The sequence below is a fragment of the Cryptomeria japonica genome, chromosome 1 (genome assembly GCF_030272615.1).
Source record: "Cryptomeria japonica chromosome 1, Sugi_1.0, whole genome shotgun sequence".
In the NCBI taxonomy this organism is placed as follows: Eukaryota; Viridiplantae; Streptophyta; class Pinopsida; order Cupressales; family Cupressaceae; genus Cryptomeria; species Cryptomeria japonica.
In genome coordinates this window covers 501,334,792-501,341,429 of record NC_081405.1, presented here as the reverse complement: position 1 = coordinate 501,341,429, position 6,638 = coordinate 501,334,792, and positions in this window count along the sequence as shown.

The following is a 6,638-nucleotide window of genomic DNA, read 5'->3' as shown; positions in this document are numbered from 1 at the left end:
GTTTCAGGAAGGATTCATCCTGTATAAGACATGATTGATCACAACGTCTGGTTTCAGGAAGGATTCATCCTGTATAAGACATGATTGGAGTGTCTGGTTTCAGGAAGGATACATCCTATATAAGACTTGACTGATCACAACGTCTGGTTTCAGGAAGGATTCATCCTGTATAAGACATGATCAGATCACAACGTCTGGTTTCAAGAAGGATTCATCCTGTATAAGACATGATTGATCACAACGTCTGGTTTCAGGAAGGATTCATCCTGTATAAGACATGATCGGAGTGTCTGGTTTCAGGAAGGATACATCCTGTATAAGACATGACTGATCACAATGTCTGGTTTCAGGAAGGATTCATCCTGTATAAGACATGATCAGATCACAATGTCTGGTTTCAGGAAGGATTCATCCTGTATAAGACATGATCAGAGCGTCTGGTTTCAAGAAGGATACATCCTGTATAAGACATGAATCAGAATCAGAATTGATTATGTGAGGAAAAAAAAAATAGAGGAAGAAAAATTAAGGTGGAAGGGATAGATAAGGAACAAATATGAAGAAGTCGTGAGGTATTTGGAAAGAAGAATACGAGATGCGAGACCGCGGAGGAAAATGGGGGCAATTGAGAACTCCATGGGATTATTGAGTTTAGGATTTGATGGAATGATGGTGAGATTTTGTGCACAACAAATGTGGAGAGCCAACCTAGTTTGATGTTGCCCTGAGTGACTTGCACCATTGATTATAGAAATCAAGATGCCATGAGAAACGCAGGGCATGGACTGACTCTGTAGACAAACGGGAATTTCTTGCACACAACAATGCAAGTGTTAAGAAACACTAATATAGAGTTGTGGTTTCGTGCAAGGAAACCCTCAAACACACCGATACCTCTTGTACACGAGAAGGTAAGTGTTGATAAACACTAGTACCAGGTCACCGATTTATACAAGAAGGATCCAAAACATGCCATACTATGAAATATGCCCCAATATGCAACTATCATAATGTACCAGGATATGGAAGAACCCAGGCAATCGTAAATAGTGGCAGTCGTAGGGAAAAAGATGCAAGCCTATATGAAAAGATCTAACAAAATCTAACAAGTCTCTTCCTTGCGACCACATGATACCTCTTGCCAAGAGTAGAACTAGGATGGACTTGGGATTGTTTCTCAAGACTTCTTGAAGCTTACACACAGAGGCATAAAATCTCAGTTTCAATGGGATATTCCTTGTTCACGACTCAGGCGAAGACTTCATCATCATACGCATGTTTTATTGGGAGGCAGGAAAGAAGGAATGTTGCGCATGGGTGGGCTGGATGGCAGATGATTTGCAGTATCGACATGATAGATAGTGGATCTGGTTATTTACATTGGCGCCTGCACACAGGTTTTCACCAAGGTACTTATCCATAGCGCCACCAAGTGGTTTTCACTAATGGATGAATTGTTTTTCTTTCTTTTTTCTAATTTTTTAATTTTTTGTGTCATAAGGTGCCTGTTTGCCAAGTTTTAACCAAATTGACTATTTTTTCAGGATCTTTTTCTCATCTTTTTTTTTATAAATTTTATTTTTGATTTTTTTTTTTTTTGATAATTTAAGACTTTCTAAGGACTAAGCATAAAAATTTTTGAGGTGCATGATATTCATTGGATCATCCAAAGGATCGCCTTTAAGAGTAGCCAACTGATAAGCTCCTGATCCATATTTCGCTATGATTACATATGGTCCAAGCCAATTAGGTTCGAACTTGCCTTTCTTTTCTCTTTCTTGTAGATTTTTCTGATTTTCCATGAGGACAAGATCACCAACTTGGAATTCTCGGGTTCTGACTTTTTTATGATAACTCATGCACAGACGGTTTTGATATACCCGGAGATGATTCAAGGCCTTGAGGCACCTTTCATCTAACAATTCTAGCTCTTGTAAGTGGGCAATTCTGTATTCTTCCTCTGGTAGGATGTTTTGCAGCGATACCCTTAGAGAGGGGATCTCGATCTCAAGGGGAAGGATGGCTTTGGAACCAAATACTAAGGAATAAGGAGTGGCACCTGTGGGGGTGTGGATGGAGGTGCGGTAGGCCCATAATGCAGGATGGATTTGGAGGTGCCAATCACGGCCCACTTCATTGACTGTCTTTTTGAGGATTTTTATTAGGGTTTTATTAGAAGCCTTAGCTTGGCCATTGCCTTGGGAGTGATATGGAGTGGAGAAGCGGTGTTGGATGTTGAATGTTTGACATCCTGGTTCTTAAATTGTTTATCATTATCTGTGATGATAACTTTTGGGATGCCATATCAGCAGATTAGGTAGTTTAGGATGAATTTGGATATTTGCTTGCCGGTGGTGAAAGTAAGAGGAATAGCCTCTACCCACTTGGTGAAGTATTCGGTGGTGGTGATAATGAATTTATGTCCGTTGGAAGATGAAGGGTGGATTTTCCCAATGAGATCGAACCCCCACTGCGAGAAGGGCCATGGTGTAATGAATGGCTGCAATTCTTGTGATGGTGCATGAATCTTGTCGCCATGCAGCTGGCAAGGGATGCATTTCTTCACATAATTATATGCATCTTCTTCCATTTTAGGCCAATAGTATCCTGTTCTCAAAATTTTTTTAGCCAATGTGAGTCCACTTGAGTGTGCCCCACAAATACCCTTGTGTACTTCGCGTAATGCCCATTCTGCGTCTTGTTTACCTAAACACCTTAGGAGGGAACCATCAAAATGCCTTCTGAACAAGGTGTCTGCAAGGATGGTGTAATGGGCACATCGGCAGATGAAGTTTTGCTGTTGGGTTTTGGTGAGGTGTGGGGGAATGGTGTTGTCTTTGAGGAAAGTGAAGGTTTCTTGGTACCAAGGGGACTCGGGACCAACGAGAACACACACCATTTCAGACTCTGGTAGGTCATATGTCGGTATAAACAATTGCTCGACCAAGAACTCACACTTCTGACTGTGTGCTGGCATTTGAAGCAAGGAGCCAATGGTGGCCATTGCATCTGCAACCCTGTTGTTTGTTCATGGGATTTGGTCAAACTTGATTGCCATGAAATGTTGCTTAAGATCTTCAACCATGGTACGATAGGGAAGGAGTTTATCATCTTTTGTCTGGTATTCATCATTGACTTGTTTTATGATGAGTTGAGAATCGCCATAGACTTGTAATTCCTTTATTTTCCAGTGGATAGCCAAGCGTAAACCTGTGATGAGGGCCTCGTATTCTGCTATGTTGTTGGTACATGCAAAGGCTATCTTGTATGATTTTGGGATGCCATCTCCTTGAGGTGTGACCAATAATATTCCTTCCCCCGATCCATTTTGAGTGTAGGAGCCATCAAAATACAATTTCCATGTGGAGGATGTGGTAACAGTCATAATGAACTCATCTGGTAATTCTGTGAGAAGAGGATGATCGCCTGGAAGTGGAGCTTCAGCCAACTGATCTGCAATGACTTGTCCCTTGATTGCCTTTCTGTCCACATATTCAATGTCAAACTCGCTTAAGAGCATGACCCATTTGGCAGTTCTGCCAGTGAGAGCAGCTTTGGACAAGAGATATTTAAGTGGATCAATTTTAGAAATTAATTTTGTCTTATTATTTAGCATATAGTGTCGTAGTTTCTGTGTGCTGAACACTAATGCCAAACATGCTCTTTCAATGGGGGTGTAATTGAGTTCATATCCTACCAACGCCCAATTGATGTAGTAAATGGCGTGTTCCTTCCCTTGATCATCTGTTTGCACCAATAATGCCCCCAATGCCACTGTAGTAGCACATATATACAAAATAAGGGGTTTTCCCGGAGCAAGAGGCATCAATACGGAAGGTGATGCTAGATATTCTTTTAATTTCTCAAAGGCCTTTTGACATAGGCAATCCCATTTAAATTTTGTGTCTTTACGCAATAGGTGTGCAAATGGATAGCACTTGTCTGCTAGCTGTGAAATGAAACACCTGATAGATTGAAGTTTTCCCTGGAGACTGTGCAGTTGTCTGAGAGTTTTTAGCATAGGCATTTCCATAATAATTTTTACCTTTGTGGGATCAACCTCGATGCCTCTACGGGAAACAATGAATCCTAGTAGTTTTCCCGATGTGACACCAAACACACACTTTTTGGGATTTAGGCGCAGCTTGTATTTTTCCAATCTTTCGAAGATCTGTTTTAGAATAGGTATGTGCTCTTGTCTTGTCTTGGATTTTCCTAGCAGATCATCCACGTAGTCCTCCATAATTTTTTGCAAGAGGTCATGAAAAATTGTTGTCATTGCCCGTTGATACATAGCTCCAGCATTTTTAAGGCCAAAAGGCATGACCCGGTAACAGAAAGTACCCCATGGTGTTGTGAATGCAGTTTTATGCTGATCCTCATCTGCTATCCTGATTTGGTTGTATCTAGAAAACCCATCCATTAGCGATAACATTTCATGTCCTGCTATAAGGTCCACAATCATGTCTATATTGGGGAGCGGGAAATCATCTTTAGGACAAGCTATATTTAGATCTCGGAAATCTGTGCAGATGTGGATGCCCCCAACAGGTTTGCCGACATGTACAATGTTGGAGACCCATTCAACATAATCTATTGGTTTGATAAATTCTGCATCTAACAACTTTTGGAGTTCCACCTTGACTAGGAGTGCAATATGTGGGTGCATTTTGTGCAATTTTTGTTTTACAGGTTTTGCATTTGGGCGGACGGCGAGATTGTGAACCACCAAGGTAGGATCCAGCCTTGACATATCGGCATAGGACCATGCAAAATTGATTTTTACCTCTGTAAGGAAGTTGATGAATGACTTCGGTGCCCATGTTGATGTTGTCTGTTTCTTCTATCAACAAATTTGATTTGTCCTATGGAAGGTAACCAAAGGTAGGGAGGTCAAATCCCTCATCATCAAGTGCCTTTTCCAGGTTTTCACTTTCAGATATGCCCTTTGTTTTTATTTCTTGTTCATCCAAAGGCGCCTCAGGGAGGTTTTCACCTAGGGAATCATATCTTTTTCTTTTATTATCTTTTTTGTGGCTAAGGGCATTGACTTGACTACCAAAGTATCCCTTTTCATGTAGTTGAATACCCTCGATTCTACTACAATCTTCCATATTTTGCACTGTTAGGAGAGCAATGAGAGCATTATCATCGGCGCAGATATCTAAAGTGGGTTTGTCTCGTTGGCCCTAGTCAATGAGTTCAGGATGGACAAGATGTAGCTCATGTGAAGTGGGAGGGGTTGCGGGGGTGATGGTATTGATGTAAGGGTCCAAGAAGATATCTTTCTCATATTCATAAGGCATTTCATGGAATTCCTCTTCGTCAACACTTTCGATATCTGAAGAAGGACTAGAAGGGGCACCAACGATAGTAATCTTAGGCACCGGGGTGTACCCCAAGCCTCTGTTGTATCTGTAGGAGATAGGATTTATGGGTGTTTTTCTTCCTTTCTCCTCTGGTCCCAGGCTGTGTCCTTTGTAACCCATTTTTTCAACTATGGCAGATGCTTTTGGGTACATTTCTTTGGATATTCTTGCTGGCTCTTCATCCTCTTCCCTATACAGCCATGAAGAGATATTTGTTTTGAGGCTCTCATTATCAAGTGGGCCCCATTGCTGGAAGGTGGTGTTTTGGCATTGCATGATTGGTTTTGGGTCCTTTTTTATCTCTTTTGGTTTTCCAAATGACTTAGGAGAGAGAGGGAGATTGCCTATTAATAAGACGTCCTCCAATTTGTATTCTTCACAGCTATTGTCCAAGATCTTGATTTGATTATCTGGTTGGGATGATGTGGAAGCAACACTTGATGTGTCAGATGGAGGCATTGGCGAGGGTCTATTTAGTGGGCAATGATACAGATGCTTCCCCTCTAACAGTTTGCAATACTAAAAAGGTTGGGGATCACCTTTGATAGTGATCTCTCTTCCGTTATAGGGGAATTTGATGCATTGGTGATAGGTGGAGGGTACGACCTGCAAGGAATGAATCCATGGCCTCCCGAGGAGAATGTTGTAGGGGAGATCAAGATCTAGTACTTGGCAAGGGGTTTCAATTGTAATGGGGCCCACTTGAAGAGGTAAGGTGATCACACCCTTTGAAATTCTTTCTGCATCATCATATGCCTTTATTGTGATCCTTCCTGATGTGTCTATCAGATCCTCAGAAAGTCCCAATTGTTTCATTAATTTGTATGTACACAGATTGAGCCCGGACCCACCATCTATCAGGATACATTTGACCTTGTGCTTGTGGATAAGAGCTTCGATGTGTAAAGGTTTGTTATGGTCTTCATCCGCGAGAGCATCTTTGGAGTTAAATACAATGTGCTGCTGGGCAACAAGGTTTCCAATGAGGGCCTGGAATTGGGTGGCGTTGATGTTATCTGGAATGTGTGATTGGAGAAGGGCTTGTTCCAAAATTTCTTTATGGATCGGGGAGGTCTTGAGAAGTTCCAAAATGGAGATCTGCGCAGGTGTCTTCCCAAGTTGATCAAGGAGGTCATATCGGTGGGTGGAAGACATGGGTGGGGGGTTTGGTGGGGGAGGAACTCCTTGGATGGTGACTCTTCCTCGGCGTGTAGTTGCATTGCAGTCATTTTGGAAATGGGAGGTGGAAGGTGTGGCGCCTTGAATGAC